Source organism: Lepisma saccharinum, unplaced genomic scaffold, assembly GCF_977018435.1.
Source record: "Lepisma saccharinum unplaced genomic scaffold, izLepSacc3.1 HAP1_SCAFFOLD_115, whole genome shotgun sequence".
Lineage (NCBI taxonomy): Eukaryota > Metazoa > Arthropoda > Insecta > Zygentoma > Lepismatidae > Lepisma > Lepisma saccharinum.
The window spans coordinates 856,779-870,857 of record NW_028142936.1 but is presented as its reverse complement, the minus strand read 5'-3'; positions in this window follow the sequence as shown (position 1 = coordinate 870,857).

Sequence of the window (14,079 nt, the reverse complement as noted above, 5' to 3'; positions counted from 1 at the left end):
CTAATAAACTACATATTTATTCTTTGTGATAAGTTTACATAATAATCAGTTTCCTTGTGTGTTCTACTACATTCAAATTGGATATATTTGTTAAGAGACTATGTTCGTTTGTCTCAAAACATTTGGCCGAGAGTTCCTTGCCCAACTAAACCATTAACATGGAGGTGAGTCATGTTTACTGCAAGATACTTCCAATCAATGAATTTGTGAAGAATACCATCAATTCTATAAGGTGTTCTGGGAATTTCGTAGCAAAATTATGTCTTCGGTCATTTGAAAATGCATTGCGAACCTTTCTTTCAATATTCAGAAATAATATGGCAAAAAATTATTCACCGCGTTTGTGACCGTACAATATTGCGCGGTCGGAATAATGAGTGAGAGTGGAAGATATAGATTTCACTAAGTTTCACGGCAAATAAATCAGTTTATGAAAAAAAAAAAAAAAAAAGGTCCGATTGACATGAAATTCTACCGTAGAACACGAAAACGTAGAAGGTTAATGCACAAGTTGTACCTCAAGAAATGTAATTCAAATTGAATATATATACATGAATTTGTTTACGTGCGTGCGCGTGTGTGTGTGTGTATGAGTTTATTACCTACACCATCCCATCATGCGGTTTCATTTATGACTGCATTATTCTCATGACTATCGACATTCGTTTAAGAAAACTGAAATATTGTAACAAAGGTTTGGATGCTATCTTGAATACCATAATCCATGGAAAACATTTTCAAGAATATTTTTAGATGTGGGCATCAAGTTTGATTTGCACGGAGTCGAACATCGACTTAGAAGATTTAAGAAAATGATCAGTAATGTAGGCCGCTGGTTAAACTTTTCAACATCAAGAATGAACTAATTGAACAATTAGGCTACAATGAAGTTGATAATTTATAATTATTTACCATGCCATAGATTTACTCATGCATGAATACTTGAGTTGTTGCTAGGATACGTCTTTGTTTTGAATATGAACACATTTGTTTCAATATGAGCTTGTAACAATGAAGGAAGAATGCCAGTTAACTCCTAGGACAGGAAATTTGTGCTAATCTGTTTCTGCCTTGCGGTTCAGACAAGAACAGAACACTCAGACACTTTGGATGAGAATGTGAATTGAAGACTTCCACACTTGTCTGTAGCTGCTGTCCCAGATGAATATTACTAATGTATTCGACGTAACCAAAGCTAATATTTCTTTCAGAGTTGTCCACTATAAATAATGTTTAATCAATATGTGAAAAGCCGGTTCTGAAATATGAGAGATCTTTGAGTGAAGAAATGAATTATCTTTTGTGATGGAAATTCATTCGCAAGCAAACAAAGAATAGACTAATACTAAGTATACATGTCGGCTTTCAAGATCTTTATTACAATTGCAGGCTCAAAATCTCTCTACCACTTGTACTGATAACACATTATTTGTTTTCCACACACATCCTGTGAACATGTTAGTCCTGTTTCAAAAGTCTAAACATTCATTACCACTACGATTTCAAAATATCGCCGCAAATTTAGTAAAGCTATGTCTGGTGGGAAGGTGGGATCAACAGCAAGTATCATTAAATCCGGAATTGTAACTAGTGTGCTTTAAAATTCAAAATAAGGCGTTTTAGTGTTGAAAAGGGTGACATTGGCCGGGGCGCAATGTTCTTTTATTCGCGCCTTGTTTTTGATTTTTCGGTTAATGTCAGTAACTGCTAAACGTTCTATTGTTTAATTGTAAATCTCTAATCAAAAATGACCATCATTTTTTAGTTTTCAAGATTTTTTCATATTTCAATGTTCTGTCACACTATGTAAGTGTGAACATTGTCGAGAATGAATTTCATTGCAAGAACTACGATAGCGTAACATTTGTCGCAAATTTCTACATGTTTAATTACCACTTATAACGATAACACTTGATTGGTTGTGCGTATGCATCATTTATACATGTTAGTCATATCTACCAAGACTATGCATATGTTTTGACATTTTGATTTGCATTGTATGGACGTGCATTCAGATAAATTTTTTCTGGTGTAAAGGAGAGATCAACACCAAGTTTCACTAAATTTCGAATGGTAACTTGTATTCTCTGACATTCAAAACGAATCGTTTTGCTTTTGGAACGGGCGACCGAAACCGGGGCAACAATAATCTTTCATTGACGCCATGTTTTTGATTTTTCGTCTATTGCCGCTAAATGCTCAATGCTTTGTTAATCAACTTTATATTTATTTTCTGTGATAAGTTTACATTATAATCAGTTTCCTTGTGTGTTCTACTACAATGCAAATTGGATATATTTGTTAAGAGACTATGTTCGTTTGTCTCAAAATATTTGGCCGAGAGTTCCTTGCCCAACTAAACCATTAACATGGAGGTGAGTCTTGTTTACTGCAAGATACTTCCAATCAATGAATTTGTGAAGAATACCATCAATTCTATAAGGTTTTCTGGGAATTTCGTAGGAAAATTATTTCTTCGGACATTTGAAAATGCATTGCGAAGCTTTCTTTCAATATTCAGAAATAATATGGCAAAAAATTATTCACCGCGTTTGTGACCGTACAATATTGCGCGGTCGGAATAATGAGTGAGAGTGGAAGATATAGTTTTCACTAAGTTTCACGGCAAATAAATCAGTTTACGAAAAAAAAAAAAAAAAAGGTCCGATTGACATGAAATTCTACCGTAGAACAAGAAAACGTAGAAGGTTAATGCACAAGTTGTACCTCAAGAAATGTAATTCAAATTGAATATATATACATGAATTTGTTTACGTGCGTGTGCGTGTGTGTGTGTGTATGTGTTTATTACCTACACCATCCCATCATGCGGTTTCATTTATGACTGCATTATTCTCATGACTATCGACATTCGTTTAAGAAAACTGAAATATTGTAACAAAGGTTTGGATGCTATTTTGAATACCATAATCCATGGAAAACATTTTCAAGAATATTTTTAGATGTGGGCATCAAGTTTGATTTGCACGGAGTCGAACATCGACTTAGAAGATTTAAGAAAATGATCAGTAATGTTGGCCGCTGGGTTAAACTTTTCAACATCAAGAATGAACTAATTGAACAATTAGGCTACAATGAAGTTGATAATTTATAATTATTTACCATGCCATAGATTTACTCATGCATGAATACTTGAGATGTTGGTAGGATACGTCTTTGTTTTGAATATGAACACATTTGTTTCAATATGAGCTTGTAACAATGAAGGAAGAATGCCAGTTAACTCCTAGGACAGGAAATTTGTGCTCCTCTGTATCTGCCTTGCGGTTCAGACGAGAACAGAACACTCAGACACTTTGGATGAGAATGTGAAATGAAGACTTCCACACTTGTCTCTAGTTGCTGTCCCAGATGAATATTACTAATGTCTTTGACGTATCCAAAGGTAATATTTCTTTCAGAGTTGTTCACTATAAATAATGTTTAATCAATATGTGAAAAGCCGGTTCTGAAATATGAGAGATCTTTGAGTGAAGAAATGAATTATCTTTTGTGATGGAAATTCATTCGCAAGCAAACAAAGAATAGACTAATTCTAAGTATACGTGTCGGCCTTCAAAATCCTTATTACAATTGCAGGCTCAAAATCTCTCTATCTCTTGTACTGATAACACATTATTTGTTTTGCACACACATCCTGTGAACATGTTAGTCCTGTTTTCAAAAGTATAAACATTCATTACCACTACGATTTCAAAATATCGCCGCAAATTTAGTAAAGCTATGTCTGGCGGGAAGGTGGGATCAACAGCAAGTATTATTAAATCCGGAATTGTAACTGCTGTGCTTTAAAATTCAAAATAAGGCGTTTAAGTGTTGAAAAGGGTGACATTGGCCGGGGCGCAATGTTCTTTTATTCGCGCCTTGTTTTTGATTTTTCGGTTAATGTCACTAACTGCTAAACGTTCTATTGTTTAATTGTAAATCTCTAATCAAAAGTGACCATCATGCTGTTACTTTTCAAGAATTTCTTCATATTTCAATGTTCTGTCACACTGCGTAAGTGTTAGCATTGTCGAGAATGAATTTCATTGCAAGAACTACGATAGCATAACAATTGTCGCAAATTTCTGCATGTTCAATTACAACTTATAACGATAACACTTGATTGGTTGTGCGTATGCATCATTTATACATGTTAGTCATATCTACACATGACTATGCATATGTTTTGACATTTTCATTTGCAATTTATAGACGTGCATTCAGATAATTTTTTTCTGGTGTAAATGAGAGATGAACACCAAGTTTCACTAAATTTCGAATGGTAACTTACATTCTCTGACATTCAAAATGAATCGTTTTGCTTTTGGAACGGGCGACCGAAACCGGGGGCACAATAATCTTTCATTGACGCCATGTTTTTTATTTTTCGTTTATTGCCGCTAACTGCTCAATGCTTTGTTAATCAACTACGTATTTATTATTTGTGATAATTTTACATAATAATCAGTTCCTTGTGTGTCATACTATATTGCAAATTGTATATATTTGTTAGGAGACTATGTTCGTATGTCTCAAAACATTTCGCCGAGAGTTCCTTACCCAACTAAACCATTAACATGGAGGTGAGTCATGTTTACTGCAAGATACTTCCAATCAATGAATGTGTGAAGAATACCATCAATTCTATAAAGTGTTCTGGGAATTTCGTAGCAAAATTATTTCTTCCGGCATTTGAAATGCATTGCGAAGCTTTCTTTCAATATTCAGGAATAATATAGCAAAAAATTATTCACCGCGTTTGTGACCGTACAATATTGCGCGGTCGGAATAATGAGTGAGAGTGGAAGATATAGTTTTCACTAAGTTTCACGGCAAATAAATCAGTTTAGGAAAAAAAATTCCGATTGACATGAAATTCGACCCTAGAACACGAAAACGTAGAAGGTTAATGCACAAGTTGTACCTCAAGAAATGTAATTCAAATTGAATATATATACATGAATTTGTTTACGTGCGTGTGCGTGTGTGTGTGTGTATGTGTTTATTACCTACACCATCCCATCATGCGGTTTCATTTATGACTGCATTATTCTCATGACTATCGACATTCGTTTAAGAATACTGAAATATTGTAACAAAGGTTTGGATGCTATCTTGAAAACCATACTCCATGGAAAACATTTTCAAGAATATTTTTAGATGTGGGAATCAAGATTGATTTGCCCGGAGTCGAACATCGACTTAGAAGATTTAAGAAAATGATCAGTAATGTAGGCCGTTGGGTTAAACTTTTCAACATCAAGAATGAACTAATTGAACAATTAGGCTACAATGAAGTTGATAATTTACAAAACTGCCATAGATTTACTCATGCATGAATACTTGAGTTGTTGCTAGGATACGTCTTTGTTTTCAATATAAACTCATTTGTTTCAATATGAGCTTGTAACAATGAAGGGAGAATGCCAGTTCACTCCTAGGACAGGAAATTTGTGCTAATGTGTTTCTGCCTTGCGGATCAGACAAGAAAAGAACACTCAGACACTTTGGATGAGAATGTGAATTGAAGACTTCCACACTTGTCTGTAGTTGCTGTCCCAGATGAATATTACTAATGTATTCGACGTATCCAAAGGTAATATTTCTTTCAGAGTTGTCCACTATAAATAATGTTTAATCAATATGTGAAAAGCCGGTTCTGAAATATGAGAGATCTTTGAGTGAAGAAATGAATTATCTTTTGTGATGGAAATTCATTCGCAAGCAAACAAAGAATAGACTAATCCTAAGTATACATGTCGACTTTCAAGATCTTTATTACAATTGCAGGCTCAAAATCTCTCTACCACTTGTACTGATAACACATTATTTGTTTTCCACACACATCCTGTGAACATGTTAGTCCTGTTTCAAAAGTCTAAACATTCATTACCACTACGATTTCAAAATATTTTCGCAAATTTACTAAAGCTATGTCTGGTGGGAAGGTGGGATCAACAGCAAGTATCATTAAATCCGGAATTGTAACTAGTGTGCTTTAAAATTCAAAATAAGGCGTTTTAGTGTTGAGAAGGGTGACATTGGCCGGGGCGCAATGTTCTTTTATTCGCGCCTTGTTTTTGATTTTTCGGTTAATGTCACTAACTGCTAAACGTTCTATTGTTTAATTGTAAATCTCTAATGAAAAATGACCATCATTTTGTTACTTTTCAAGAATTTCTTCATATTTCAATGTTCTGTCACACTATGTAAGTGTTAACATTGTCGAGAATGAATTTCATTGCAAGAACTACGATAGCATAACATTTGTCGCAAATTTCTGCATGTTTAATTACAACTTATAACGAAAACACTTGATTGGTTGTGCGTATGCATCATTTATACATGTTAGTCATATCTACACATGACTATGCACATGTTTTGACATATTGATTTGCATTGTATGGACGTGCATTCAGATAAATTTTTTCTGGTGTAAAGGAGAGATCAACACCAAGTTTCACTAAATTTCGAATGGAAACTTGCATTCTCTGACATTCAAAATGAATCGTTTTGCTTTTGGAACGGGCGACCGAAACCGGGGGCACAATAATCTTTCATAGACGCCATGTTTTTGATTTTTGGTTTATTGCCGCTAACTACTCAATGCATTGCTAATAAACTACATATTTATTCTTTGTGATAAGTTAACATAATAATTAGTTTCCTTGTGTGTTCTACTACATTCAAATTGGATATATTTGTTAAAAGACTATGTTCGTTTGTCTCAAAACATTTGGCCGAGAGTTCCTTGCCCAACTAAACCATTAACATGGAGGTGAGTCATGTTTACTGCAAGATATTTCCAATCAATGAATATGTGAAGAATACCATCAATTCTATAAGGTGTTCTGGGAATTTCGTAGCAAAATTATTTCTTCGGTCATTTGAAAATGCATTGCGAACCTTTCTTTCAATATTCAGTAATAATATGGCAAAAAATTATTCACCGCGTTTGTGACCGTACAATATTGCGCGGTCGGAATAATGAGTGAGAGTGGAAGATATAGTTTTCACTAAGTTTCACGGCAAATAAATCAGTTTACGAAAAAAAAGGTCCGATTGACATGAAATTCGACCCTAGAACAAGAAAACGTAGAAGGTTAATGCACAAGTTGTACCTCAAGAAATGTAATTCAAATTGAATATATATACATTAATTTGTTTACATGCGTGTGTGTGTGTGTGTATGTGTTTATTACCTACACCATCCCATCATGCGGTTTCATTTATGACTGCATTATTCTCATGACTATCGACATTCGTTTAAGAAAACTGAAATATTGTAACAAAGGTTTGGATGCTATCTTGAATACCATAATCCATGGAAAACATTTTCAAGAATATTTTTAGATGTGGGCATCAAGTTTGATTTGCACGGAGTCGAACATCGACTTAGAAGATTTAAGAAAATGATCAGTAATGTAGGCCGCTGGGTTAAACTTTTCAACATCAAGAATGAACTAATTGAACAATTAGGCTACAATGAAGTTGATAATTTATAATTATTTACCATGCCATAGATTTACTCATGCATGCATACTTGTGTTGTTGCTGGATACGTCTTTGTTTTGAATATGAACACATTTGTTTCAATATGAGCTTGTAACAATGAAGGAAGAATGCCAGTTAACTCCTAGGACAGGAAATTTGTGCTAATCTGTTTCTGCCTTGCGGTTCAGACAAGAACAGAACACTCAGACACTTTGGATGAGAATGTGAATTGAAGACTTCCACACTTGTCTGTAGCTGCTGTCCCAGATGAATATTACTAATGTATTCGACGTATCCAAAGGTAATATTTCTTTCAGAGTTGTCCACTATAAATAATTTTTAATCAATATGTGAAAAGCCGGTTCTGAAATATGAGAGATCTTTGAGTGAAGAAATGAATTATCTTTTGTGATGGAAATTCATTCGCAAGCAAACAAAGAATAGACTAATTCTAAGTATACATGTCGGCTTTCAAGATCTTTATTACAATTGCAGGCTCAAAATATCTCTACCACGTGTACTGATAACATATTATTTGTTTTCCACACACATCCTGTGAACATGTTAGTCCTGTTTCAAAAGTCTAAACATTCATTACCACTACGATTTCAAAATATCGCCGGAAATTTAGTAAAGCTATGTCTGGTGGGAAGGTGGGATCAACAGCAAGTATCATTAAATCCGGAATTGTAACTAGTGTGCTTTAAAATTCAAAATAAGGCGTTTTAGTGTTGAAAAGGGTGACATTGGCCGGGGCGCAATGTTGATTTATTCGCGCCTTGTTTTTGATTTTTCGGTTTATGTCACTAACTGCTAAACGTTCTATTGTTTAATTGTAAATCTCTAATCAAAAATGACCATCATTTTGTTACTTTTCAAGAATTTCTTCATATTTCAATGTTCTGTCACACTGCGTAAGTGTTAGCATTGTCAAGAATGAATTTCATTGCAAGAACTACGATAGCATAACATTTGTCGCAAATTTCTGCATGTTTAATTACCACTTATAACGATAACACTTGATTGGTTGTGCGTATGCATCATTTACACATGTTAGTCATATCTACACGTGACTATGCATATGTTTTGACATTTTGATTTGCATTGTATGGACGTGCATTCAGATAAAGTTTTTCTGGTGTAAAGGAGAGATCAACACCAAGTTTCACTAAATTTCGAATAGTAACTTGCATTCTCTGACATTCAAAATGAATCGTTTTGCTTTTGGAACGGGCGACCGAAACCGGGGGCACAATAATCTTTCATAGACGCCATGTTTTTGATTTTTGGTTTATTGCCGCTAACTGGTCAATGCATAACTAATCAACTACATATTTATTCTTTGTGATAAGTTTACATAATAATCAGTTTCCTTGTGTGTTCTACTACAATGCAAATTGGATATATTTGTTAAGAGACTATGTTCGTTTGTCTCAAAACATTTCGCCGAGAGTTCCTTGCCCAACTAAACCATTAACATGGAGGTGAGTCATGTTTACTGCAAGATAATTCCAATCAATGAATTTGTGAAGAATACCATCAATTCTATAAAGTGTTCTGGGAATTTCGTAGCAAAATTATTTCTTCGGTCATTTGAAAATGCATTGCGAACCTTTCTTTCAAAATTCAGAAATAATATGGCAAGAAATTATTCACCGCGTTTGTGACCGTACAATATTGCGCGGTCGGAATAATGAGTGAGATTGGAAGATATAGTTTTCACTAAGTTTCACGGCAAATAAATCAGTTTACGAAAAAAAAGGTCCGATTGACATGAAATTCTACCGTAGAACACGAAAACGTAGAAGGTTAATGCACAAGTTGTACCTCAAGAAATGTAATTCAAATTGAATATATATACATTAATTTGTTTACATGCGTGTGTGTGTGTGTGTGTGTATGTGTTTATTAAATACACCATCCCATCATGCGGTTTCATTTATGACTGCATTATTTTCATGACTATCGACATTCGTTTAAGAAAACTGAAATATTGTAACAAAGGTTTGGATGCTATCTTGATTACCATATTCCATGGAAAACATTTTCAAGAATATTTTTAGATGTGGGCATCAAGTTTGATTTGCACGGAGTCGAACATCGACTTAGAAGATTTAAGAAAATGATCAGTAATGTAGGCCGCTGGGTTAAACTTTTCAACATCAAGAATGAACTAATTGAACAATTAGGCTACAATGAAGTTGATAATTTATAATTATTTACCATGCCATAGATTTACTCATGCATGAATACTTGAGATGTTGCTAGGATACGTCTTTGTTTTGAATATGAACACATTTGTTTCAATATGAGCTTGTAACAATGAAGGAAGAATGCCAGTTAACTCCTAGGACAGGAAATTTGTGCTAATCTGTTTCTGCCTTGCGGTTCAGACAAGAACAGAACACTCAGACACTTTGGATGAGAATGTGAATTGAAGACTTCCACACTTGTCTGTAGCTGCTTTCCCAGATGAATATTACTAATGTATTCGACGTATCCAAAGGTAATATTTCTTTCAGAGTTGTCCACTATAAATAATGTTTAATCAATATGTGAAAAGCCGGTTCTGAAATATGAGAGATCTTTGAGTGAAGAAATGAATTATCTTTTGTGATGGAAATTCATTCGCAAGCAAACAAAGAATAGACTAATTCTAAGTATACGTGTCGGCTTTCAAAATCCTTATTACAATTGCAGGCTCAAAATCTCTCTACCTCTTGTACTGATAACACATTATTTGTCTTGCACACACATCCTGTGAACATGTTAGTCCTGTTTTCAAAAGTATAAACATTCATTACCACTACGATTTCAAAATATCGCCGGAAATTTAGTAAAGCTATGTCTGGTGGGAAGGTGGGATCAACAGCAAGTATCATTAAATCCGGAATTGTAACTAGTGTGCTTTAAAATTCAAAATAAGGCGTTTTAGTGTTGAAAAGGGTGACATTGGCCGGGGCGCAATGTTCTTTTATTCGCGCCTTGTTTTTGATTTTTCGGTTAATGTCACTAACTGCTAAACGTTCTATTGTTTAATTGTAAATCTCTAATCAAAAGTGACCATCATGTTGTTACTTTTCAAGAATTTCTTCATATTTCAATGTTCTGTCACACTGCGTAAGTGTTAGCATTGTCGAGAATGAATTTCATTGCAAGAACTACGATAGCATAAAAATTGTCGAAAATTTCTGCATGTTTAATTACAACTTATAACGATAACACTTGATTGGTTGTGCGTATGCATCATTTATACATGTTAGTCATATCTACACATGACTATGCATATGTTTTGACATTTTCATTTGCAATTTATAGACGTGCATTCAGATAATTTTTTTCTGGTGTAAATGAGAGATCAACACCAAGTTTCACTAAATTTCGAATGGTAACTTGCATTCTCTGACATTCAAAATGAATCGTTTTGCTTTTGGAACGGGCGACCGAAACCGGGGGCACAATAATCTTTCATTGACGCCATTTTTTTTATTTTTCGTTTATTGCCGCTAACTGCTCAATGCTTTGTTAATCAACTACGTATTTATTATTTGTGATAATTTTACATAATAATCAGTTTCCTTGTGTGTCATACTATATTTCAAATTGTATATATTTGTTAGGAGACTATGTTCGTATGTCTCAAAACGTTTCGCCGAGAGTTCCTTGCCCAACTAAACCATTAACATGGAGGTGAGTCATGTTTACTGCAAGATACTTCCAATCAATGAATGTGTAAAGAATACCATCAATTCTATAAAGTGTTCTGGGAATTTCGTAGCAAAATTATTTCTTCCGGCATATGAAATGCATTGCGAAGCTTTCTTTCAATATTCAGGAATAATATAGCAAAAAATTATTCACCGCGATTGTGACCGTACAATATTGCGCGGTCGGAATAATGAGTGAGAGTGGAAGATATAGTTTTCACTAAGTTTCAGGGCAAAAAAATCAGTTTACGAAAAAAAATTCCGATTGACATGAAATTCGACCCTAGAACACGAAAACATAGAAGGTTAATGCACAAGTTGTACCTCAAGAAATGTAATTCAAATTGAATACATATACATTAATTTGTTTACGTGTGTGTGTGTGTATGTGTTTATTACCTACACCATCCCATCATGCGGTTTCATTTATGACTGCATTATTCTCATGACTATCGACATTCGTTTAAGAAAACTGAAATATTGTAACAAAGGTTTGGATGCTATCTTGAAAACCATACTCCATGGAAAACATTTTCAAGAATATTTTTAGGTGTGGGAATCAAGATTGATTTGCCCGGAGTCGAACATCGACTTAGAAGATTTAAGAAAATGATCAGTAATGTAGGCCGTTGGGTTAAACTTTTCAACATCAAGAATGAACTAATTGAACAATTAGGCTACAATGAAGTTGATAATTTACAATACTGCCATAGATTTACGTACTCATGCATGAATACTTGAGTTGTTGCTAGGATACGTCTTTGTTTTCAATATAAACTCATTTGTTTCAATATGAGCTTGTAACAATGAAGGGAGAATGCCAGTTCACTCCTAGGACAGGAAATTTGTGCTAATGTGTTAATGCCTTCCGGATCAGACAAGAAATGAACACTCAGACACTTTGGATGAGAATGTGAATTGAAGACTTCCACACTTGTCTGTAGCTGCTGTCCCAGATGAATATTACTAATGTCTTTGACGTATCCAAAGGTAATATTTCTTTCAGAGTTGTCCACTATAAATAATGTTTAATCAATATGTGAAAAGCCGGTTCTGAAATATGAGAGATCTTTGAGTGAAGAAATGAATTATCTTTTGTGATGGAAATTCATTCGCAAGCAAACAAAGAATAGACTAATCCTAAGTATACATGTCGGCTTTCAAGATCTTTATTACAATTGCAGGCTCAAAATCTCTCTACCACGTGTACTGATAACACATTATTTGTTTTCCACACACATCCTGTGAACATGTTAGTCCTGTTTCAAAAGTATAAACATTCATTACCACTACGATTTCAAAATATCGCCGCAAATTTAGTAAAGCTATGTCTGGTGGGAAGGTGGGATCAACAGCAAGTATCATTAAATCCGGAATTGTAACTAGTGTGCTTTAAAATTCAAAATAAGGCGTTTTAGTGTTGAAAAGGGTGACATTGGCCGGGGCGCAATGTTCTTTTATTCGCGCCTTGTTTTTGATTTTTCGGTTAATGTCTCTAACTGCTAAACGTTCTATTGTTTAATTGTAAATCTCTAATCAAAAATGACCATCATTTTTTAGTTTTCAAGATTTTTTCATATTTCAATGTTCTGTCACACTATGTAAGTGTTAACATTGTCGAGAATGAATTTCATTGCAAGAACTACGATAGCATAACATTTGACGCAAATTTCTACATGTTTAATTACCACTTATAACGATAACACTTGATTGGTTGTGCGAATGCATCATTTATACATGTTAGTCATATCTACACATGACTATGCACATGGTTTGACATATTGATTTGCATTGTATGGACGTGCATTCAGATAAATTTTTTCTGGTGTAAAGGAGAGATCAACACCAAGTTTCACTAAATTTCGAATGGTAACTTGCATTCTCTGACATTCAAAATGAATCGTTTTGCTTTTGGAACGGGCGACCGAAACCGGGGGCACAATAATCTTTCATAGACGCCATGTTTTTGATTTTTGGTTTATTGCCGCAAACTACTCAATGCATTGCTAATAAACTACATATTTATTCTTTGTGATAAGTTTACATAATAATCAGTTTCCTTGTGTGTTCTACTACAATGCAAATTGGATATATTTGTTAAGAGACTATGTTCGTTTGTCTCAAAACATTTCGCCGAGAGTTCCTTGCCCAACTAAACCATTAACATGGAGGTGAGTCATGTTTACTGCAAGATTCTTCCAATCAATGAATTTGTGAAGAATACCATCAATTCTATAAGGAGTTCTGGGAATTTCGTAACAAAATTATTTCTTCGGTCATTTGAAAATGCATTGCGAACCTTTCGTTCAATATTCAGAAATAATATCGCAAAATATTATTCACCGCGTTTGTGACCGTACAATATTGCGCGGTCGGAATAATGAGTGAGAGTGGATGATATAGTTTTCAATAAGTTTCACGGCAAATAAATCAGTTTACGAAAAAAAAGGTCCGATTGACATGAAATTCTACCGTAGAACATGAAAACGTAGAAGGTTAATGCACAAGTTGTACCTCAAGAAATGTGATTCAAATTGAATATATATACATGAATTTGTTTACGTGCGTGTGTGTGTGTGTGTGTATGTGTTTATTACCTACACCATCCCATCATGCGGTTTCATTTATGACTGCATTATTCTCATGACTATCGACATTCGTTTAAGAAAACTGAAATATTGTAACAAAGGTTTGGATGCTATCTTGAATACCATAATCCATGGAAAACATTTTCAAGAATATTTTTAGATGTGGGCATCAAGTTTGATTTGCACGGAGTCGAACATCGACTTAGAAGATTTAAGAAAATGATCAGTAATGTAGGCCGCTGGGTTAAACTTTTCAACATCAAGAATGAACTAATTGAACAATT